This window comes from Athene noctua, chromosome 12 (assembly GCF_965140245.1).
Source record: "Athene noctua chromosome 12, bAthNoc1.hap1.1, whole genome shotgun sequence".
In the NCBI taxonomy this organism is placed as follows: Eukaryota; Metazoa; Chordata; class Aves; order Strigiformes; family Strigidae; genus Athene; species Athene noctua.
In genome coordinates this window covers 637,217-662,588 of record NC_134048.1, presented here as the reverse complement: position 1 = coordinate 662,588, position 25,372 = coordinate 637,217, and the positions used below count along the sequence as shown (strand labels likewise).

The 25,372-nt window shown below is 47.2% G+C and overlaps 1 pseudogene; it reads left to right on the top strand.

The window, feature by feature from the left end:
* The first annotated feature begins 892 nt into the window (after nucleotides 1-892).
* LOC141965213 (prokineticin receptor 2 pseudogene) lies at nucleotides 893-25,372 on the top strand (annotated as a pseudogene).

Genomic DNA, 25,372 nt, shown 5'->3' with positions numbered 1-25,372 from the left:
AACCTGGATTGCCCTGGGGTTCCACCGTACCGAAAGATAGGTCCATTGTGATTATTGATATCAAAGATTGTTTTTTCAGCATCACTTTACATCCTGCCGACAAAGATTTGCCTTTACCGTGCCTTCTGTGAACCTCGCTCAACCAGCTCAGCGTTGGCAATGGACTGTATTACCTCAAGGTATGAAAAACTCACCTGTCATTTGTCAGCTGTATGTGGCCAAAGCCATCGTGCTCTTGAGAGAAGGTAAGACTGACCATCACGTGGTACACTATAAGGATGACATATTATTAGCAGCACCTACAGAACAGCAAGTGGAACACCTGTTCCAGCATGCCAGAGCCTTGCCGAGGCAAAAATCCAGCGAGGTACGTGATTACAATATCTGGGCATGACTTTAGCTGGGAACCATATAAGTCCACAACCAATAGCTCTTTCTCCACACATTGCCACTCTTCATGATGTTCAGAAATTAGTAGGAGCCTTGCAGTGGCTCTGCAGCTTTATCTGTATTCCTTTGTGACTTACGCAACCCTTTTATGAATTGCTGCAAGAAGAACACTTGTGGGAACCAAAGAAACTCACAAAGGAGTGTCAGGACAATTCAACACTAATACAAGCTATTTTACAGCAACAGAGACCTTTGCAGCAATGGGATCCAAAACAGTCAATCACAGGAGGGTGCTTTATTTCTGACCATGGCACAATAGGCATCCTATTTCAAGGCACAGACAGCAAGCCTGCACCTTTAGCCTGGGTTTACCAAAATACCAACAAGGCCGCCTTTGTTACCATAGTCGCTTATAGGGTGCCTATGTAATATGACCCTTCAACACTTTGGAAAGGAACCTGACACAGTACTCATCCCCTGGAAGCAGCAAGTGTGGGACGACATGGTTAAGCGTTTGGAAGACTTATGTACCATCTTTGACTTTCCAGGCTCCATAGTAACTGGAAAGGGTCTACAATGGGTTTCACACTTGAAAACACTTTAAGCTACAACTCACACTACCTCTAGTCATGCACCCTCTTACTGGCACAACTACCTTTACAGATGCCTCATCACAATCCCAAACAGCTGCAGTCGTATGGAAAGCTGAAGGATGCTGGAAAAAGAAATTGTGGACTCAGACTGACAAATCAGTACAATGGTTGGAAGCCAAAGCAGTCCAGACAGCACTCCAGCAGGAAACAGAGAATCCAATTAATATTGTTACAGACTCTCTATATGTTTATAAACTTGTACACAAAATGACAACAGTAGGATTTGTACAGACAGAAGCGTCAACTTTACTTTATGATGCTCTACAACAACGTGTAGGACAGGCCTTTCTTACACATGTGAACAGTCACCAGTCCCTACCTGGTCCAATCATAGAAGGCAATCATCACGCTGACCAGGCGGCATGGGGTATATGGTCACTAGATGCTGCAAAGCATTTACATGCCTTTCTACACCTCGGAGCAAAAGCCTTAGCGAAAACATGTTGTTTTTTGCTTGTGACAGAGAAATATATAGTGGCACTTTGTCCCTACTGTCACAAGGGCCCACTGTGGGAAGCAGGTGTCAATTCAAGGGGTTTCTCTTCCGATCAGATATGGCAAACTGACATAACAGAATGTGACCTACTAAAACTAAAGAAATACCTCATAGTAACCATTGACATCTTATTAGCCACAATGGCTCGCAAACAAACAGCCAGACACATTATTGTTCATTGGGAGGGTGTCATCGCCTTATTAGGGAAGCCACAAGAAATCAAGACAGATAACGGCCCTTGTTTCATCGCTAAACGTACTAAAGAATGATGTGCATTATGGGACATCAAATTAGTACACGGCCTGCCCTACAACAGTCAAGGACAAGCAATAGTGGAACGTGCGCATCGCACCCTAAAAGCCAAACTACAACAGCTTGGGGAGGGGGAAGGTCATAAGGGGACAATAGCCACAGACCGACAGCAGACTCTTTTGTCCCACGCCCTTTATGCTTTAAATCATTTTGTTAGAGGCGATGAGTCCACACCTCCCCTGTGGAAACACTTTATGCTAACCCAGGCGACAAAAAACTATTCTTTAGTTCAGGTCAAGGAACCAGGAGCGATGGCATGGGAATTGGGCTGGTCGCTGAGAGTGTTTGGGCGTGGGTACGCAGCAGTGGAAAAGGATGGTTTAATTAAATGGATACCTGCACGATGTGTAAAACCTGAAACAACCACTTCTTCTTAAAAGTTTTTGTAGATTTTCTGTGGCCTTTGGCTACTTGGATCTTTCACTAAACGAACCATCTCACCCAGACCTAACGTATGGGTAACTATAGCAAATGAGACGGGAAAAGAACCCTTTTGTCTATCTATGGCAACGCCATCTGATCCGTTCCAAACATGTCTATTAAGAGTTCCATACTTTAATCCATAAGAGTTTATTGAACTGGTATCAAAAGATAGTTGGGCAAAGATGACCTTTTCACAGGTCAACACCACTACCCAAAATATTAATTCTGGCGGCAACCCCACAACCATTTGGCAAGGTCAAATTAGTGGATGGTGGAGGGATGTGGTACAAATAGAACCATTTTCTTTTAATAACCTGGGGAAGAGGTTATGCTTGTATGTTCACAGGTCACAGTCCCTGGTGATTACTGGCAAGGTGTGTGCCACCACACCTGAGGGTGAGAGGCAGCCAGCACTCAGGATCCAGCTGTGGGTCCCCCTGTACCAGCTGTTTGCAATCTCTTCAACTGATCATTTAAGCAGAATGTCTGGGTAATGTTTTCTACTGCAACAGAACAAACTACACTACAGTTGCCTTAATGAAATATTTAGGCTTACTAGTCACTAGTGAAAGATGTAGTTTAGATGGAATGTAGTTATTAATAAGGATGAAATGCTGTAAGAATGTGTGTATTCAACTTTCTTTGTTTAGCAATATTAAGAATTAAGAACTCAAATGTTTAACCTTATTAGAAACTCCCTTGGTTTTCCCCCTGGAGTACTGGCCAGGCTCTGGGTGGAACCCAACAGGAGAATGGAATCAGATGTTTTCGCTCAAAGAAAGTTGCCAGTTATTTTGGCCTGTTGATTTAGAGGCCGGACCTGCTTGCAGCGACGTTGGATGCCTCACCTACGGACGGACACATCGCGTAGGGTTTCCAGTTTGTGAGGAAGGGCACTCTGAATTCTCGCTGCATCCAGGGTTCCCTAGCAATTGCTGATCTGAATGTTAGTACTTCTATTAATTAAGTGTGCTACTCTGTATTTTCCTTACTGTTTATTTTTGTAGTATTTAGTCATATCCCTTAATTATAAGTAGTGAAATCAGGTTACCTTTTAACTAGTAATTATAACTGCTGTCTTCTTTTAGCCTTCTGTGGAACTATTCTAAGTATGCTGTGTTTTTGAAGTTTGTCTAACCTTTAATTGATACAGCTCTCAAACGAGTCTTGCAGGTGCCGCTGCAAAACAAAGAAAGGGGAGATCTGGGAGGCATCGGCTTTATACAACTCTGACACATGGTTGGTAAAGCCTGGGGAGGGGGAAGTGTAGGGAGAGGCGCTCGGAAGATCTCTCGATGTACAGGAAGAATAGAGGCGCATGAAAGATCTCACAATGCACAGAGAGAACAGAGAACTAAAGACCTCGCGATGTGCAGAAAGGCGTATATAAAGCAATTGCACTTAATAAATCGAGCAAATAGCAACGACCATATTGGTGTTTGTGCTTTTGTTCCCACAAAGGTTTTAACCTCCTGCAAGGGTTAGCTGTGATCTGAGCACCACATGTCTGTGGATTGGCAGGTAGAAAAAGACAGCCAATACCTTACCACAACACAGTCCTGGGCTTTTTGTGGGGCTGTTATCTTGAAATGGGCTTTGCCTTGGCAAAGCAATGGCAAATCACACATTGCCACTTGAGCACTCTGACTACATCATGAGCCCATGGGACTCTGTTCTGTAGGACTTGGAAAGATTTAGTTGGAATATGAATCCAGCTGAACAGCATCTCCAGGAGACAGATCATGGTCTGAGCACAATACTACACTGTGAGCTTTACTGACCAAACCTCTGCTTTTCTACACAAATGCTAGTGATCTCCATAGAGAGAAGGCTGTTTCAGCCAGTCCTCCCGCAAAGCCCTTACACTGGTTAAATCCAAACAAACAGGAGGGCCCTTCTGCAGATAGCCACAGCAAGCAGAAAGGCAATCGTTTGTTAAAGCCATCTGGAAACCTGTTCCAGCAGAAAACAAAATCCTTAGCAGACTGTTGGCAAAACTTCCCACATCTCCGGGCCAGGGGGCCATCAGCAACATATCCACACCTCCGACATCTGGGCTCCACAACAAAATGGTTTCCAGCCTATCACATCCTCTGAGCTAAAACTATCACCAGGAGCTGACTCATCCCAGGACTCAGCACCAGTCAGGCACACAACCTGCGGTTCAGAAGTACCCCTGAAAAGACCTTGACAGCCTGCATTAAAACACAGGCGTGCATTTGAGATGTAGGCACTGCCCAGTAATCTCTTGTTTGCATCAGAATCAGAGGTGCAAATTCAGCCTTACTTCTACTGAAACTTTCCTTACAGATAACTCATTTTCTGTGTTCATAAACGGCAGTAAGGACCCGGTTAGCAGGTGCCCTGGACACTGCCTACAGTGAAGAAATCATTTAGCCAGGCTGCAGTTTCCTTTCCCCAGTGCTGTCTTGCCTTCCAGAAATCAATCAATATCAAAAGCTCCCTATGAAGACTGCCTGAAAAAGCCAGCTACAAGTGCCTTGACTTGTGCTATTTTTGTCAGACATCAGGCAGTCAGTCTGGCTTCATTCAAGTACATTAGGACAAGTTCAGTTCATATTTACAAGGAATCACAGCAGGCCCCATCTGTTCCTCCAGCCCCCACCATTACTCCTGTGCAGCCTCCCTGGGAGCAAGAAGCACAGAATAAGAAACCTCGCTTAAATAAGATAAGATCCACAGCCTGCGGTTTAAACAAGATGCACAGAGCACTGACAAAATATGGCAACACTATGATCATAGAGTATTGCAAACCAGGGAAACCACATATCGTAGTCCAGCTGATGAATAAGGAGTGAGCGCAGCAATAAAACACTTTATGCTGGTTGTTCTGGTGGTGAGCACAGCTGAAGTCAGTGTGGTGTGGGTTTGTACACAGGCAGTGACAATCCATTGCTGTCTGAGACTTTGGCTGAGGCATCATTCGGACGACTCTCTCCTCTCTCCCTGCTCTGCTCGGGCAGCGAGAGGCCTGTGTGCTGCACGCACGAGGTCCTGCAGCAGTACAATATCTCTGGGTGGATCAGGCTCGCGTGGCTCTGGCCGAAGTCGCCCCTCTGATCCAAGGACAGCTTCTGTCTGAGCACAGATGCTCGTCTGGAGTTGGGAGCTGCAGTGTTTGATCTGCTGCCTTTTCCTAGGAGGAGATGCCAAATAGTTGTTCTGCCGTGACAGCTGAATGCTGCCCTCTTGCCTCTGTAGAGGGTTAGATCCCGAGAGTGCAGGTGTCGGTGTGGGACTGGCACCCACTCTTGGCATGTGTGGAAGTGTCCCGGCCCGTCTGGAGATGAGCTGCTGCCAGCTGATGAGACAGGAGGGCCCACAGCTGTGGGTCAGCCTTGCACGGTCACTGATAGTACAGAACCGCAGTTCAGGGGCCACGTCCCAGGTTTCTGGCTTGATTCTGAAACCTGAACTGATGTCGTTCTCATTCCTGGCCCCTCTATTCCTGTTCCACCGGGCTGATCTGCCTGGCTGCAGTCTGCGCTTCTGGTTCCATGCTCCTGCCAGCAGACAGGGCATGGAGAAAGGGCCCTCAGCCATGACTGGGGTGTGACCTCTCAGCTCCCTCCAAGGGGGGTGTCGTTTCCAGAGGGGTGGCAGGATACAGCTGTGTAAATATTTCCTGAGGGAGCCTGACCTGATGGCTGTCCCTGTCACTAGCTGGCAGAAAGAATGACTTTGTCTTGGTGAATCTTCTGGGGAATGTGCGCGCTGACATGCAACAGGTTTATGCAAACACTTGAATTGTAAAATGACCCGTAGGTGCAGTTCTTTACTAGAATGAAGATAAATGCTGAAGATTTGCTGTGAAGGACCAGGGTGATCTGCATTCATGAAAGTAATTTATCGTGGTCAGACTCTTTCTCCCAGGTGAGAAGATTCAGTTGATTAAACCCAGTGCATCTTGTTTCAAGGCAAACCCTCACTTTAGTGGCTATGAGTTTGTGCCATGAGAATTTTTCTTTTTCAGGTGAGTTTTGTTTTTCCTTTAGCCATTTTTTTTTCTTGGAGAATGTTGAACTGCGTAGAATTAGTCTGACACTTTTGTTTTATACTGATGAGATCTGTTGTCTTGCAGTAATTCCTACCAGCACAGGCAAGTGCTTTGGGTTTCAGTATCTGAACTATCCACATACGAGCTGGCAAGTTTGAGGAAACCTTGTGCATTTCATGGTTATGGCACAGACATTTCTTCCTACACGAGTTACCTGCATTTGAAATGTGCCTGACAGTTTTCAGCACGGATTTGGCAGGTGTCAGTGTAACTCCTTGCATATGGGAGATGGAATAGCAGGTGCTGCCTTGTGCAATAGAGTCGGTTTGAAATGATTTAGGGTCCAGCTGTGATCTCTTTTTCAGGCACATGTTGCCTCTTGTGGGAATCACCAGCAGATGAGACAGATGTGCAGTCACAGGGAGTCATAATTCTTTGTTGTCCTGCCTTTATGGGATGGCAGAGTGAGGCTGTGGAGGTGAGTGTGCCTAATAAATGTTTGCTCCCATCTCTGCAGGTGATCTTAATTTCATTTTCCATCCATCTCCTGTTGCCTGACTTGATGGAAATCAAGGCTGAGTTTTGTTCTACAGCTTTTTTCCCATATGCTTCTGCTTCCTTGCACTTTACAAAGTCTTGTCAAAGGGCGTGAGACAGGTGCTGGGTTCTTGCTGTCATTAGGATCAGGCAGATGCATTCAGGAGTTCAAGGTGAATGCCAGAACCTCTTCCTGGTAGAGCTATTACACACTCTCCCTTGGAAAAAGGGATGGATTTGTAAAGAGCTGCTGAGGGTCAAGGTACACGGTTCGGGGTGATGGTGGTGCCCTCGGAGCACTGGATCTGAGCACAGGAATTATCACCAGGTTGGGTGGCAACAGGAAATCATTCAAATAGATGAAAGGATAGGTGATGCAAAGGTAAATTCCACTGTTTGTTACCAAATGTCACACTGTGTGGTGAGGACTACTTCACAGCTGCTAAAATCCAGCCCTTTTTTTTCTGAGTAATTGGACTTTTGGAACTTGCTGCAGCTGCTATAGTTGCAGGTGATGCTTATGAGGGTCCTGAAGTGGAGTCAAACCTTTCTGTGGGTGCAGGTAATGCCTGTGCTTTAGTGGAGGGAACTGCTGGGCATGAAACCCACCAGTGTGTGATACTGTCACGTCCCGCTCCGATGAGGGGGGCAAGTGACTCAGATTCGCAAATCCCCAATTGGAGCGGACAACAAGTCTCCAAGTTCAAGCATTTATTAACTACCTACAATGCACTAATTGAACACATGATAATTGGCCAAGTACAGAGCAAGTTGTGGTGAGCAATATAATATGCTTTGCATTTCTTAATAGAAAAAGGAAAAGAGGGAGATAGAGGGAATGGGGGAATACAGATCACCGGTCTGGGTTCCTGCGCTGATCCCGCCGGCGAGGGTTCCAGGAGGCGGCCGTCTTCTCCGCTGGCATTCGTCTTCTTCGCTTCACTGCTTTCTCCAGACAGTCGGGGGGGCAGGGAGAGGGGCAGAGAGAGAGAGAGCCCTTTCTTCCCCCCTTTGATTTATACCCATTTTCCTTGGGTCCGTCCCCTAGGTCGACCCACATAGCTACGTATCCCATGTACAGGGAGGGGTAAGGTGTTTCATGGGATGATGTCATTAGCATGATCATGACAGCCCTCGTTAGCATATTGAGGGGTGTCAACTTTAATATGCATTTTGTGGATAATGAAGCAAAGTTCATTCACCGGACACATGGCCCTTGAAATTTGCCCAGGTGCCCCAGGGCAGAGCCGTCCTGTCTCCACAGGGCTCTCTCCCCCAGCTACATCGGGCAGCGTTATCAGCTTGGGCCTCCACAGAATGCACCCTGTGACTCAGAGTTTTGTCTTGCGAGTGTTTGAGGCATTTCTTCAATCAGCCTCAACTTTTGCTTTCCCAGGTTGTTTGTCTTAGTTTCTCACAGGCCTGGTTTCTCGTCTCTCACATCCCACCCCGTGACTCAAACACTCCAAGTTCTTTGACTATTGTGATCTCAAAAGGTATAGGGAAAAAGAAGACAGAAGGTAAGAGAGTATATATCCAACTGCTTCAAGGCATACTATGGAAAACAAAACTTTGCACAATATTACAATACTAATATGTACAAGCTGTCTTCCCCACCCCGTGAGTCCTGAGGATCCCGGTGATGTTACCCATGACCCAAGGTTCCATACATCAAACCAGTTCATTGGTCAAGAAAGTTCTCTGTTCCTGTTGGCAATCTTCTTCATTGTGGCACGGGTGTCCTCTGTAGAGGTGGTGTAGAGGTGCATTGTGGATGGGGATGTAGCATTCTCCCTCAGAAAGACTCAGCATACCGCACAGTCCATGTTCCTTCAGCAATGCTAGCTGGATTCTGCAACACCATCCTAGATGCTTGATAGATCTGCACCTTTAATTCCTTAAAGGCATACCTTGTTAGTACATACATATGCTAAGTTAAATTTTCTAAAACTATTTGAGGTTACACAATCACATTAGAAGGTCAATAAGGATGTACAATTTGTTAATGCTTAATCTGTGGGACCAGACCCCTCTATCTAGTCTTTGATTACTTCATCTTGCTGTTGGTTATATGATATTCGCAAGCACCAGTGTGTAGTCACAGGTGACTCACAGACTTCCTTAATTTTGGAGGTGATTCCCAATAAGGTAACTTAAGGCACAACTCCAGATTAGTCTTCCAATAGTAGATTTTCCACACTTAGCAGGTATGATTCCACAAATTCTATAATAATGTAAGCAGATTACAAATAATAATTAACTGATAATGCCTATAACTATTGAAAGCACTAAAAGTAACATAGGTTTTTGGTCGTCCAGGATCAATATCCTGTAAAACAAATACATGCATAACAAAACAATGATGGTTAGAAAGAAGGGACAATCCACCTGGTATTGATACAGTATTCTTTCCCATGGGCATCAGTAGCCACCCATGAACAGATATTGATGGGAGTTTTTTGGGTTAGGGGTACTTGCCCCACAGTGGGTAAGTCTACTAGAACAGGTTGTCCAGGATAATGGAGCGGGTTTGCAAAGTCTTTAGTCTCTTTTTCACATTAACAATTTTAGAAGGAGGAAGCACAGGTGCTTGCTGTAAAAGTCTTATAGAGGCAGTTGGGGACCCAAATTTCCATTTTCTTCCTTTTGAATCTACCCAGACTTGTCCCATCAATAGGTCAAGTTCCAGGATATTTGTGGGAAAATTTCCTAGAATCATAATAGCTTCTGTTGCAGTTTCATTCCCAGGTAACCAGCATTTCACCCGAGTAGTCGGCTGTGGCTTAGAGTCTCCGAAAACATCTGTAGCCCAAATCTGCTTTTTGCTAGCAATTATGCCGTTCCGCTTGGCAACATCAGTTTGGAGTGCTGAGACCTGAGCACCCATATCTACTAGAAATGTAACTGGAGTTTTAAGGGAGCTGAGTGGAAAAGTAATCAACAAGTCTCCCTTAGTATTTTCTGTGAGCCTCCTTAAGTGGACTCACCTGCCATCCCCTGGCTCACTTACTGGGGATGGCACATCCAGTTTCCCAACCCTAAATCATTCAAGTCCTCTTCAGGGGCAGTTGGTGTTTGAGAAGCAATTACCACCATCTCGTTAGTTTTCAGATCTGTCCCTCCCTTCGTCCGAAAGGTCTGCTCGGTTGTGTGTGTGTGGGGCAGCTTCCTTCTGCCTTTCCAGGCTCGAATGAGCTTTTCTAAAACTGCAGTAGTCAGACCATCCATTAACTCTCGGGGAATCCCCTGTCTCGTTCCCTCAGTCCACAAGAGGTTTCTCTTTGCTCTTAAAACTTGTGGAGGGGAAGGAGACGGATTTTCCTGCTGTTCCACTCTGCGTACCAAGGGCTTGGATTTACCCATTCCCCTGGTAAGGCCCATTCTCCGACCATAATTTATTAAGTCCTGAGCTATCTCTCCCCAAGTCATGGGCTCTCCCACTCCCTGTCTCCCCCTCCGTGGGGTTAATGCAATCCACAAACGATCTTGTAATTGTACTGCATATGATTTCAAAGAGTCCGGCAAGCCCCTGATCAGGGGAGTCATTTGATCGGGGTTAGCAATTAATAACATCGGGGAAGGCTGCTGCGGAACCAAACGCCTGTCATGCATTAATTGGAGACAAGCAGCCTTCTGCAGACTTTCAGTCAAATGATTTATGGTTGGGGTCTCAATACATACTGGATCCCCCCTTTCCAATGGGTCCAGACTCCCAGCCCAATAAGCAGCTCGTTGAGTTAACGACCAAGGTTCTCTCTGGTCGTCAGTAACTAAGAAAACCCCTGGCCCCCAGTACCCCTGGGCCTCATCTTCTGATAACAAAATTCGGTCGCCACCAGTCAAAGACACCCTCCACACATATTCAGTTTCAGTTTCCTGAGCTCGTCTGGTATATTTCTCCTGAATTTTTGCAAGCTCAGTTGCTGGGTACGGTGTAGTTTGAGTGGTGACCTGCGGAGCTCTTCCACCTTGACCCTCGGTGGTCTCCGTTTTAATTAATGGTCTTAAATTTGCCCCCTCGTTTTCGGGGTAATAAATCTCTCGGCTTATCTCTAAATCCTTCATTGGGTACAAGGGTCTGGCTGCTGATTTTGCCAGACTTGTAAATCCCTGTTCACTATCCAGAACAGAGCTAAGATCTGTCTGGTTAAAAGTTTCTTGTTCATTCCCCTCCTTTTCAGACCGTGAGATTTTTTCTCGGTCCAGGGCATCTATTAGAGCCATGTGAAGTCGCTGAGTGATGTTACGCTCATCAGCTAATTGACTTTTCAAAGCTTCATTTTGCTCTTGCCAGAGTTTAGCTTTTTGTTCAGTAACTTTACGTTCCTCAACCAATTGATCCTGGAGAGCTTTTACCAGATCTTGTAGGGATTCGATCATTTCCCTTTCTAATTGTTTCTTAACATGTTTATCTTTTTGGGCTGCAGTCAGTGCTGCCCCTAATACAGCACACACAACAGCTTTTCCTTTGCCTGGTCGCGACCCTTTCACCCCTGCAAGCACACTGATATAGCTCGCCACTGCTTCTGGATTTTGCCAATTATCGTGGGCCCAAACCTCTACTAAAGGAGGAGGACAAGCCTTATACTCCTTCAGCTTCTCAAAAATAGGGGAGCAGTCAAGCACCGACATTTCCTGGCCAGTCATGGCTTGCAACTGCTCGAACCTCTCCCGGCTTAAAGCTGAGAGGTCACTTCCCGATTCCCCCTGTCCTTATCGGATAGAGAATCGGTATCCCTCCGACCCTCTCCCAGCTTAGAGCTGAGGGGCCAATTCCCAGTTCTCCCTGTCCGAGTTTGTCGGATAGAGAAGCACTATTTCACAAGACTTTGCGACACCAAAGGGGATCCTGCCGACTACGCCAATTTAATGTCACGTCCCGCTCCGATGAGGGGGGCAAGTGACTCAGATTCGCAAATCCCCAATTGGAGCGGACAACAAGTCTCCAAGTTCAAGCATTTATTAACTACCTACAATGCACTAATTAAACACATGATAATTGGCCAAGTACAGAGCAAGTTGTGGTGAGCAATATAATATGCTTTGCATTTCTTAATAGAAAAAGGAAAAGAGGGAGATAGAGGGAATGGGGGAATACAGATCACCGGTCTGGGTTCCTGCGCTGATCCCGCCGGCGAGGGTTCCAGGAGGCGGCCGTCTTCTCCGCTGGCATTCGTCTTCTTCGCTTCACTGCTTTCTCCAGACGGTCGGGGGGGCAGGGAGAGGGGCAGAGAGAGAGAGAGCCCTTTCTTCTCCCCTTTGATTTATACCCATTTTCCTTGGGTCCGTCCCCTAGGTCGACCCACATAACTACGTATCCCATGTACAGGGAGGGGTAAGGTGTTTCATGGGATGATGTCATTAGCATGATCATGACAGCCCTCGTTAGCATATTGAGGGGTGTCAACTTTAATATGCATTTTGTGGATAATGAAGCAAAGTTCATTCACCGGACACATGGCCCTTGAAATTTGCCCAGGTGCCCCAGGGCAGAGCCGTCCTGTCTCCACAGGGCTCTCTCCCCCAGCTACATCGGGCAGCGTTATCAGCTTGGGCCTCCACAGAATGCACCCTGTGACTCAGAGTTTTGTCTTGCGAGTGTTTGAGGCATTTCTTCAATCAGCCTCAACTTTTGCTTTCCCAGGTTGTTTGTCTTAGTTTCTCACAGGCCTGGTTTCTCGTCTCTCACAGATACAAGCAGGGTGTGAAGGCGGGCAGGGGAGGTCTGAGGCTGCTTCTCTCAGGTGCCGGATGATCCAGGGCTGTGGGGCCAGGCAGGGCTGGATGATGCACAGCCAGGTGGGTTAGAGTCTGGGTTTTCCCTGCATTTACCCTTCCAGCTGCTTGGTTTTAGGCTGAGAACTTGGGCCTGTTCTGCAGGTTGCTTTTATGCAGCAGCAGAAGGCGATGGTGGTTCCTAGTGGATTTAGTAATTAAGTGGACTTCTGACAGTTGTGGCACACTTTCTCTGTCCTCCAGAGTTACTCCCCTGAAATGTATTTATCAGATAAAATGTGAAATCTAATGGGTATGTTTGTAGCCTGCAAGACTGCTGTTAATCATAGGGACACCATTTCGTAATGTAGATTATCTCCCCCGGCTGGGAGATTGTGATAAACTGGGAGGACAGACCAGACTAGACTTGTTCCCAGGGAATGAAATGGCTTTATTAACCTTCGTATTTATAAACTGCAGGCGTGAGTAACAGTAATAATAATATCCTAAAAGTTTTTGGACGGGTTGGGAAGTAATCAAGTAGGCGTATTTTGTTGACACAATTTTGAGATGAACGTTCTTGTTTTCTAAAACAAAAAGTTTCACGATGCTGATAGTGCCATTTGCAATGTAAATACGGAGGAGGGGTGTGTGTGAGAGAGAGCAAGACAGTCTGAGTTGACAGGAAACAAAATGAACAAAATGTGTCCCGGAGAGCATGTTCAAGACGCTTGTGTCCATTTGCCACAGGAGAGGTTTCCGGGTCCCCTCTGGCACTCTTCCCTAAGAAGTGTCCCTACGTTAGCCGTTGACCTCCACGGGGACTGTAAATGGCCCCACTCGCAATGCTTGCTGAGAGCCCTTTGGGAGCGGGTGACTGCGAGGGAAGAGAGAGGGTGAAAAAACTTTTCATGAACTTGGCTGGAGTTTTATTTGAAATGGGGCAACAAGTGTTAAGGTATAAGGTGTCTAAAATACAAGGTTTACAGACGAAGTGTTACAGGCAGCACTTTTTAGAGTATGCAAGCACTGTTAGCCATACGTTAACCAAACGGAATAGGGCTGGGGTACCTCACTGTCAAATCTAGAATCAACTGAAAATGATGTGCACATTTAGAGCTCTCCAAAAACTTTCTCTAGCTTTGAATGGGTGAAAGATTCCTAAAAGAAAAACATGCTCTTCTCTGCAAGAGCTCAGTGTCTGGGCTAGATTTTGACTTCTGCTACTCTGGTTCAGAATTCTACATTTTAAGATAAGATTTAAGAAATATCCTCTCACTGCTTGGGGGCTACTTCTAGCATTAGAGTCTGGATTTGTCACAGGGACACTTCACCCTTTCCCATGTTCAAATCTTTCTTCTTTAAACCTGGGCTATTGAAAAAAATTACAATTCATAAACAACATGACAAGAGATCTTGAGGCCTTTTCTGTGTAAGACTTGTGAGTGCCCAGCGAAAAAGAGGAAAAAAAGAAAAAATTACTTCAAAGGTAACCTCTGGCTGGACAGTCTGTCTTTGCCATGTGGTATCATACCAGCTTCCTTTGTAAAGCGCTTTGTGATCTCTGAATGAAGACTTATTTTTGCCTTGGGTGGTAGATCCCGCGTCTCTTGCTGTTCTTTAGTCTGTTATGAATTACTCAGTAAATGGGTAGTGAAGCAGAGCTGATAGATGTAGAAAATTCTGGAAGTCTGAGGTCCCCCCGAGTATTGCGCTTCCTCCTTATTTGCAGCCTTCCCCTGACCACATCTGTTGTTGGAGATGATCAGGGCTGAGCCTGCAGCAGTCCAGCCCATCTGCCTGCTATTCCTCACCAGTGTTGTGCTGCATTTCTCGGGGTGTTTCTCCTGTGCATTTTTTGAAGGTTCTTGCCAGGCGAATGACACAGTTGAGCAGAAGTCCACAAACCAGTGCACAGAGTAATGATCTGCTGATGGTAATTCCTGGGAGAAGCATGGAGGAGGTGGCCTGTTGATGTCATTTCTGTATCCAAGGGGAGAGTAACACCAGGATGTCCCGTGGGAGTGCAGCATCTGTTGCCAAATCAAGATATTGCTTGAACAAGGTGTTTTGGGGTGCAGTAAAGGTGTCCCTGTTCTGCCAGACAAAGAGGATGGGTTGTTCCACACGCGGCTGGCAGTGAGCCTGCCCACACATGGCCCCCACTCACACCTCCCAATCTGCTGTGGCTGCCCAGTGCTCAGTGTGGTTTGTCAGTGGCTCTCAACTGCAGAGCATCCACCCTCGCCTTGGTCGGTGTGCTGTCCCGGGGGGTGAAGGGCAGCACTAGTTATGCACCGTGGGAGCTGCTTTTTCTTTCCTGTTATGAGATGAGCCACAATTTTGCTTTCTTTCCTGATACCTGGGCTGCCAAAGCAGGCAAAGTATCGACCTTTCATTGTTCGTGTCAGAGCTGATATTCTGACATCTCTCTTCTGCTGTTGGTTGCAAAGGCCTGGCACGAGGTGGGGGTGGCGTTTCGCCAGGTGCTGTGGAAAAGCAGAGATGGAGCCTCTCCTAGAAGCTTTCTCAGCAGAAGAGCGTGGCGTAAGAGGATGGAAGGAGCCTTATCTCAGCTCTGCAGAAGGAGCTGGACGCTGTAACATGGCATTAAACTGTTTTTGTATTTCACAGAGTACTTACACCTGTGCCAAACAACACTGCGGGTTTTTCTTGTAATAGCACAGTTCAGCTTTGGCAAGAGGAAATGACGTTCCTTTTGCCACCGGCCTGGCCGGAGCCTCAGTGCCAGCGGCTCATGGCAGGGCGTCTGGGTCTGTGTCTGTGCCCGCAGGTGCTCCCCACGTGGGGGCTCATCCTGACCCGGGTCACTGAGGCTGGGTCCCTGTGAGGGTCAGCACTACCTGAACAACAGTGGGCTGGTGGTTTTTAGGAGGGGTGTTGTTACACATCATCTGCTGTAAACAAGCGTGCGGAAGAGACCCAGGTGTGAAGCGCGAGGCTTTGCTGGAAAAGCAGCTTGTGTGGTTGTGTGTATGGAACTGTGCTTTGTGCCCCTTGAGAAGGTGAAGCACTGAGTCATTTCTGACTCGTCTTTGGCCTGTAATTTTGGGAAGTGGGGCTTTGGGTCTTGAGGGATGTTCTGCAGGACTCTTAGATATCTGTCTCGGTCTGTTTCCCTGAGGGACTGGTTTACATTATCTCACAGTCAGCGAGGATTGATTATGGTAGAAACCAGGCAATTTCCTTTTGACTTTAATAACATATTCTTACGACAATCTCGTGGCCTCTTATCTAATAGTTCTGAAAAGCTGGTTGATGTCTATCACTGAATGGGCTACGGACCAAAACTGTTAATTTGGGTGCTTGGAAGACGTGTGTGTAGCTCCCACTGTGGCCCAAGGCAGGTGGGGAAGGGGCAAACAGGCACTTTCCCACGCAGCTCTGCCCTTAGCACTGACTTCTGCTGGCTATGAGCTTGCACACTGTCTGTGGCAAAACAGTCTTCCTGGGAAGACTCACCCAGGTGGGGAGTTGTTTCCTTGGTTTCTGTGTTCAGCACCTGGAGCACAACAGGGTGAAGATCTTGAGATACAGAAACCTAATCTAAGTGGGTTTGGGAGCGTGGTGCTGGGAAGGCAGTTTCCTTCCAATGTCTTTTTCTGCAAGTCAAACTTCTGGGATTTTCTCTGGCAGAGGGAGCTTGGTTTTATTGATGGGCAAACACGTGTACACGCTTGCATTTCCTGTCCTGTTTGTAGCTCAGCAGGGATGTACGGCGTGCCCGAGGGCCTGGCACGGGGCTCTCTGGGATGCCACCAGCCCTCCAAAACGGGCCACATCTCCCCGGGGACACGGGCATAGTGGAGGTGGCCCCGCAGACCCTCCCCAGCCCGCTCCTCTCTGCTGTCTCCTCCAGACCCCCCTGCTTCTGATGGTGAAGACCATGACCGTGTCCTCACCCGGGAAGACATCAAGAAGCAGGGGCTGCTCCTGATCGAAACCAATAAGAAACGTGGCAAGAAGTAGCGATTGCTCCACGCACGAGAGCTCTGGGTGCCCCAACCACCCCTTCTGCTCTGGAGGCCCTCAAGCACCCGTTGTACCCTTTTTCTAAATACAGCAGTTATTCTTAGGCTGAATAGAGCAGGTCTTTGTCATCCCTCCGAAGCCCATAGCAGACCTGGACCAGGAGCTCCTCAGTCACTTCTGTCAGGCAGAAGCAGCGGGCTCAAGCCCTGAGGGGAGCTGAGCTGGGTTTGGAGGCAGCCCCCTCCCCCTGCCCCTCGCCCAGCTGCTCTCCCCGCAGACATGGGGCTGGGCTGGGCTGGGCTGGGCTTTCCCAGGCAGAGCAGAGCTGGGGGCAGGCTGGCTTTCTCCCCCTTGGTCCTTCCTGGGACCTCTGCTCCCCCCGACAGCTCTGGGAGCCCCGTGGGCTGGTGTCTGCCCCAGGCAGCTCTGGGGAACCGTGGGGCAGGGGCTGAGGCCTGGACAGGTATTGGATCTCAGGGGGGTGTTTTCGTGTGCATGTGTGGAAGCAGAAGGGCAGGGGCTGCCTGGGAAAGGGAGAGCCACAGTGGAGGTGAAGCCCCTGGCCCGGGCTGTCTGACCTGGCGTGGAGTCCTCGTGCCTCTTCCCTCCCCTGCCCCCTGCACGCACATTGTGCCACTCGTCCCCCTGAGCTCCGAGCGAGCGTTGGGGACAACCTCTGGGCTGCAGGGAGGTGCCTGGAGAGAAGGGCTGCCCCGAGGTGCCCCAGGCCAGCAGAGGAGGCTGCAGCAAGCCTTTGGCTCCAGGTGGGATCCCCAGCCCTGCCCATGGCTCACAGACACCCGCCCTGCAAAGGCCGAGAACTGGGGGCTGCTGGTCCCCAAGTGCAGCCAAGGCTGGGGGCCGCTGACAGGGCCCCGTGGTCCCCGCTGGAGCCCCTGGAGAGCGGCACCTCCTCCAGCTCCGCGGGGGCCATCAGCACCAGCGCGAGCTTCCCCCGCCCTTCCCACCTGGCCCCTGCGCTTCGTGCTGACGTCACCTGGGACATCACCGCGGGGCAGAACGGCTCTTTCTGCCCGGGCTCTCGGCAGACTGGCAGCGCACCCCAGATGTTCATGGTGGGTTTTGTGTGGCTGCAGGGGTGGGGACCGCAGCGCCCAAACACAGAAAAACTTGTGTGTTTTAAAGGAAGCTCCAGAAAGACCGTCACGTGCCAGTGAACGCATCGAGCGGAGCTTCCCCCGTTCGACAGCCGTCTGGGGGGCGCTTGGCAATTAAAGAGACCCCAGAATGACACCCACCCCCCAGCCCTGTCCCCTTCTCCCGTGCCCACCACAGCCACGCCGTGGGTCAGGGAGTCCTCTGCTGCCAGGAGCTGCCCAGCCATGGCAGGGGAAATCTGAACATCCTCTGCACACCAGGGGCCGAGCAGACAGCGAGGGGTGGTGCTGGACCTCTGACACTGCGCCCGCTCAGCACACCCGGGGTTTGAGGAGCCTCAGCCAGGCTGCGCTGGGCAGGCCGAGCTCAAACAGTGCCGGTGAGAAACCAAACCCCTGCCTAGCGCCCCCCGCCTGCGGCCCGGCCATCGCTGCTGGGGCTGCGGGCAGCGCGGGCAGCACGGGCAGGGGCGGGCAGCGCCGCTTCAGCCCCCTGGAGAGCGCCCGGCAGAGGCAGGTGTAGGTGTTTCTAGGCGCCAAGTCCGTGTGGAACTTGCATTTTGGGCAACAGTGAGATTGAACAATGGATTCGTTTTCTCGGTCCTTCTCAGTATAACTGGGCCTGTGGATATTTTAGTGGATTTTGGAAAGATGGAGGTGAGTTGTCTCTAGGGAATGCTGCTGTCAGACTCCCAGCAGGTACCAGGCATTACCCTTCAGACACCATCTGCCAAGGTTCGTAGAGATCTGGTTTAGAGTCTGACCTGGGATGTCTGTGAAACACTTTAATCAAGGGAAGAGTGTAACGGCTTGAGAAACAAGAATTAATGCCCTGGCTGCTGCTGGGGGTAAATAGGAAGGGAATGTATAGAAGTGTCAGAACTCTTTTTGGTGCAGGAGGAACCCCGGGCAGTGGTGCCGGGATCTCTGGGATCGGGTGTGTCTGGGATATACCCACGGTGAAGTGATGCTCCAGACCCTGGGTTTCTGCTCTTGGTAACACATGACCGGCCGCACATGTACCAATAGCAGCCAGGGGTTGTTTTTATGGTATACTCAGCATTTGGGATTGCTGGTGGACTTTGTATGAAATGCGTAAGTGCAGATGTGAAGGGTTTTGCTTCACAGGCGAGAGCCTGGAGCCTTTGCTGTGAGTTGGCAGCGCTGTGATTTCTCGTGTCCCTGGGCAGAGCCCGGGGTTGAGAAGAGCCCCGCTGCTGTGCGGAGCTGCAGGCGGCCACACAGGGGACAGGGCTCCAGAAACACGGTGTCAGTACATAACACTGGGTTTACTTGTAAAGGTCAAACCCAAGGTTTTTCCCCATTAATTTTTTTTTTGTTTTCGCTTGATTTTTTTTTGTTTGTTTGTGTGTTTCAGTGTACTTAACCTATTTTAAAGCAACAAATGAACTGTTTTATTAGTAGTTGTTTAATTAGTAATAGGTAACTGAACTCTAAAGAACAGGCAGATTTCCTGGCAAACATAACCTTGTTCTTTTGCCACCTCCTCTCAGGAGCTGTGCCCGTAACCTCACAGTTTCACCCAAGATCAGATACCACCCTCCCACCTAGCAGCGTTAAGGCAACTTGGTTGTTTAGCCACGAGCTGCAGAGGAATGCTATGGCTGTGTCAAACCTGATCAGTTTTAGTTTCCAGCACTGTAAAGTAAGTTCAGCTGGGGTCATCTTTTAGCAGACACCTGAAGTATGATTCAGACTTGCATTTTTGGGATATTAAAAAGAACCTTTTAACCGCTCTGCACCCAGTCCTGTCCTGGTGCATCTCACAGCCCTTGGCTTTTCCTGTTGCCTTATTGACAACACAGGCACTTTCAGACTCTTTATCCTGCCTGTGCTTTTTCATTTAACATCTCACAAAGTCCACTACCCTCAATGTCACTTCCAATTGGCATTTGAATTTAAGGTGAAATCTAGACCTTGTGAGAAATAGGTTATTTTGTTCTTCTTCAGATGGTTCTGTCTCCTATGCAGTGTGATTCACTTTGGCTGATTCATTTATGCAACCTGACAAAAATCTCCTGGTTTTTTATGGATGGCTTCTCCGAGTGTCACACTGAATTTGCTCAGTCGAACAACGTGTATCCACCAGTGAACTGGAGAGGAAAGCGCCAAAGCTAGACGGGGAAGCCGTCCTAAGATGATACTTTCTTTCCTACTTTCCTCCTTCAAGATGGAGGCTTTTTTCCTGTTACTTGTGTTTCTGTTGTCCTGTCTGTGTATGTGCCCACATCGCATTGCACTATCCTTACACCTCTGCCTCAGACTGGTACCCCATTGACCTCAGCTATCTGTGTGAGACGGGCCTTCTGTCCCCAGCATGTTAAATTTAGTTACCTGTTTGTGGCCACAAAAAAAAAAAAAAATCAAAAAAGGATTAACTCTTCTGGCTATCAGTGTGAATACTTCTATACATAAAAACTGCCATTGCCTCCGGTGGGAAGAAGCCTCCATGCATCTCAACAGAGCAAAGAGTCAAGTCAGTAATACCAGAATCAGGTTTGGCTCAGGTCAGGTGGTTGTCACAGGGTCTGATGGTCACTGGAATGTCCTCTGATCCCCTCCAAGACATTAGGTATTCACTTAATGCTGGTGGTGGCAGCAAAGGGCAGTGGGTAGAGCATCGGATAGGGGGTCACAAAGACTTGGGTCTGTGTCCCCCTCTGCTGTCAGCGGGTGGATCAGGGCAGTGCCACTTGACCTGAGTGTGCTTACGTGTCAACCCCAGCATCTACAGAACAACTCATGTCTCTCAGGAGAGGAGGGTGTGGGTGCTGGAAGGAGCACTGTGGTTAATCAGGGCACCCCCGTCTCGGAGCAGTGGGATCCCCAGCTGGGGTTTGACTCACTGGCTCCAGGGGAAGGATTTGATCCTGCCCTTCAGAGTGTTCCCTCTTTGGGGAAGAGGCGGTGGGATGGACAGAGAGGTGTTGGATACCTGCTGTGAGCTGTATTAGGGGTGTGCTGGGTAAGTGAAGACCAGTGTGTCTGCGACTGGAGGAATCTCCCTGCTTTGGCTTACCTCAGCCCAGGCTCTGCAGGGAGCAAGGCTACGTGGAATAGTGGTGTGTCACCACTTTGTAGCCAGCCGCCTCATTTAGTGCAATAAGATCATTTATTTTGATACATAATTACATGGCTTGATACTTTAGTCAGCAATTAACTAATCCTAATGGGATGTAAATTAATTAAGAACACAGTTTGTCAAATTCAGTTTGCTTTTACCCAATTCCACTCTTCTGGGAGCAAAATGGAAGACATTGGCCCCAACCCAGGATGGCAGTACTGTCAGCATGAGGTCCACAGCCAGTGCTGGCTACAAGGCATAGCAGAGCTCTGGGGGTGGGTGTTACACCTTCTTGTTCTTAAGAAGTTGTTCTTGAGAAGAGGTGTTCTAGGGGAAACTTTCTTACGAGAAGATAGCTGCTTATGAGAGATGGATCGATGACCTAATACTGAGTAAAGAAGGGAATTAAGAGGGGAAGGAGAAAAGTGCAACAATCCCCTTCCATATTTAATCACTGCACAAAAACCCAGCCATTGTAGGTAAAATCTGCCTGGCCAGGAGACATCAGAACAATGTTATGCTTTATTCTTCCATGTATCATTTTGTTATTACAGCAAACCTTTTCTATATTAGTGTTTCCTATGAAGTTCAACTCAGATGATAGTATCATGTCCTAAATGTGGTTCCTATGCAGCAAGAGTAACTACCAGACCACCTCAACTCCAGCAATCTCAAGATTACACTGACAGGGTGTGAAAAAGATAGAGGGGGAAGAAGAATTTTCTGTTTCACCGCCGGGGAAGTGGGAATATAATATGTTCTAAACGACATGCAGCGAGCAGCGTCATGGCATGACAATATTAATTTGTCTAGAGCCAGGGTAGGACGTGTCTTACCAAACTTTACCTCTTTAAATGTTGGGTGTGTTGTCCAGATGAGTAGTGACAGTTAATGGAAAGAGGGAGTGAGGCACATGTTAGGTGGGAATGACTTACCCTCCTGGGAATGCTGATCTCTGGTGATGACAGGAGGAGCCCACAAACCCCACCTAAACTAAACATCCCAGCATTCCGACAGCTAACACGAGGGGAGATGGAGGCCTCCTGCCCACGTACACTTGCTTACCCCTCAGGACAGAAGGGATCAAAGTGGGACAATTGAAGCCACAGGATGAATGGAAGAAGAAGCCTGTTTTGGAAGCAAATGCAGATAGGATATTTCTGCTCTACAGCTACTATTCCAGAAATACCTGTGCACTCTCACCCCTGGTAGCTTGTCTGTGTGTCATATATTAAATGATCAAAGCAATGCTCCCACATTTCATGTGGAAAATCGTGAAGGCAATCAGCACACACAGAGCTCAGTGAATCAGATGTGTCCTGGATGCACCAGGCATCCAGCAGGCAGTTGATGTGGGTATGAACAGTGATGCTTTCTACAGGATTTCTGGGCATCAGGCAGCCTGCTTAGGGCTTCTGTTCCAGCTGAGCTGCTGGACACAGAAAATCTCAGACAAAGGTCATATTTCTTTTTCTGTTCCAACAGTTTTGTAAAAGGCTGGCCATATAAGGCATTCTAATGTAGGACAAGATTTTGTAAAATAATTTAATATCCTTGTATGCTAAAGGTCCCTTAATAATTTAGTTTTCAAGGGACTGGTTTCCCTGATTGCAGAGCCCAGCATTAATCTGACCTTTTCTTATTCTTCATTCAATAACTCATCTATGTAGGCTCTTCTTGCAGTGTTTTGTAGGTGTCTCTTCTTATTTAATCTGTCTTCCAGATCAAAGCTCTTCAGAAGGAATTTTCCATGTTAGTTGTGAGATAATAAAAAATAAAGTAAAATAAAACTTTTTTGTTTTGTTTTGTTTTCTTTTTTTTTTTGTTTTGGTGAGCTTTTGACTTGGTAAACAGAGAGAAATGCTGTTCATTTAATAATCAACCATTCCACATTGGCTATGTCATGTGTGTTGTTGACTTCGGTCTCTAAAAATAATAGGCTCTTAACAAAAGTCTTTTCATGTTTAGATCATTTAAAAGGGCTCACCTGTGTAGATAGAGTAAGCCTGTCCCACAGGATTTGCCTCTGGTAGGGCTCTCTTTCAACTTCCTTGCTGTCTATTCACATGAAATGTAGGAGTTTCACATATTTAAGGCCACATCTACACTAGAAAATAATGCAATGTGAAAGGAGAGGATCTGAAGAGTAACAGTTGGTGCTAAGGGTACAACATTCATGCTGTAAGTATTCTGGGGGATTTAGCTTTAGCTGGGTCACCTGGACTGAATGCCCATGGGCACCTGGTACTTTTGAGTACATCCTCCAGGGCAGTTTCATCCAAACTCAGCTCATGTGCTCCAGGACCCCTCCACAGTAACATCCCAAGTGTGGTAAGCAAGGACAGTCAGGAAAACCTCCCTCAACTCTCTTGCAGAGATTTACCCCATCCAGCCAAATGTCCTGCTGAGCAGATATGCATACTTATGAATGCATACACATACATCGTCCCACAGCCTTGTTTCCACAGGGCCCAATCTAAAAACATTCATTTATCAGCTCCACAATGAGGCTGACTAATTCTGCTGTCCCTTAACATCTAGCCTGCACCATTAAGAGTGATGAATAATTCATCTGCTTCCAAGATCTGGCTGATAGAAAGCACCACTGGCCTTCCAGCTTATTTTAGAATTAATAGGTCCTGTGGATGCTATCTATGTATAGAACATATACAGATAGAAAAGCCTCTGAATGAATAAGGAATTTCACTGAAACAATTCTTTGTGTTAAACACAATTTAACATTGTATTGGGATCTCTGGAGTGCCTCGGATAAAAATCTCCTTTTAGCACAAGTATCCTAATCTTTCGGGACAGCGTACTCTAATATAAGTCCTTCTTACATCTATAGCATTTTAAAAAATAAACCTCCTCAAATTCCAACCAAACAAAAAATTAACCAGAGTGAATTCCATTTGGTCCTACCTCTTCTGAACTGAATTGAGGAAAATTGATGGATCTTGAAAGTAATATACTTTTATTTCTCCTCAGTCCTTTGTGAAACACTTCAGTGCACCCACAGCTTTACAGTCATAATGAGTCATAAAACTCAAGTTTTATGGTTTGGCCTTAACAAAGCATATTTAAGGTTAATTAGCAATAGTCGCCTCCAGCAGACAAAACAAAAATTTGCATGGGCGGAAAATGGATACACAGTCCTTTGTTGGTGGCTTGAAAGCATGCTCACCTGTAACCATTAGCATCAGCTTTGGCTCTTTGCACCCATGGAATAGCCAAGAAAATAATAAAAACACTGCTACATATATTTGATCTCTTGGTAAAAAAAGAGAATATTTAAATAGTTCTCTGCCTAGGGAAAACCTTTTCGTGTTTCTATGTGTTTGTCTTTTTACCTGCACCTGGCCAGGTGTATATTACTGCATGTTTCAAACTCTCATTTGAACACGTGCTGCCCACCAAAGAACTTCCAGATGCTGTGTCACGGCATGTCCTCGATACGACACCGTGTGTTGTGCTAGGTCCTGCAAACACATCTGTCAGTAATAGGAAAGCTCCCTCTCTTTCTCCTCTTCCAGTCTTTCCATAACTCCCAGACATGTGATCTGTGTTAACAAGCTTACGACGCAAAATTGCAACTTTTTCAGTTCAATCTTGTAAACAGGAGGGAGTTGGACTGAGGTCTTAAAACAATCCCCAGACACCCTAATGCATGCTCAGATTTTCAGATTGCCAAGTACCCACCCTCCTAACAAACCCTTCAGCCCCTTGCTCCAGAGTTTCTGCCCAGATTTAGGAACTCAGCTCTAGGCTCTTACTTTGGAAAATTTTCTTAACTCTCCTCATAGACAAGTTGGCTAGGCTCTCTCTTTTATCAACTACAGCAATTCCCTTCTGCCTAATTCTGACAACTTGTATTTGGAATTGTGTTCTGACTAAGTGTCTTCAGACTTCATTTTGGATGTATTTGTCTGTTCCAGGTATCTGGCCATTGTGCACCCACTGAAACCACGCATGAATTATCAAACAGCAACCTTCATAATCGCCTTGGTCTGGACTGTCTCCATACTTGTAGATATTCCATCTGTGTATTTTTCTACTGAAACAGTGTTATTTATAGTGAAAAACCAGGAGAAAATATTCTGTGGTCAGATTGGGCCAGCTGACCAGCAGATGTACTACAAATCATACTTCCTCTTTATCTTTGGCATTGAATTTGTTGCACCTATCATTGTGATGACCTTGTGCTACGCCAGGATATCATGGGAGCTCTGGTTTAAAACCATACCAGCATTTCAGACAGAACACATCAGAAAGAGGCTTCGATGCAGAAGAAAAACTGTTATGGTACTGATGTGCATCCTGACTGCCTACGTTCTCTGCTGGGCACCCTTCTACGGCTTTACAATTGTCCATGACTTTTTCCCCACCATCTTCGTGAAAGAGAAGCATTATCTTACTGCTTTTTATATAGTTGAATGCATTGCTATGAGTAACAGCATGATAAACACCATGTGTTTTGTAACTGTAAAAAATAACACCATGAAGTATTTCAAGAAGATCATGTTACTGAGATGGAGATCGACATATAATGGAAGCAAATCTAGCACTGATTTCGACCTGAGAACAAGTGCAATGCCAGTCACAGAGGAGGTAGACTGCCTAAAACTGAAATAA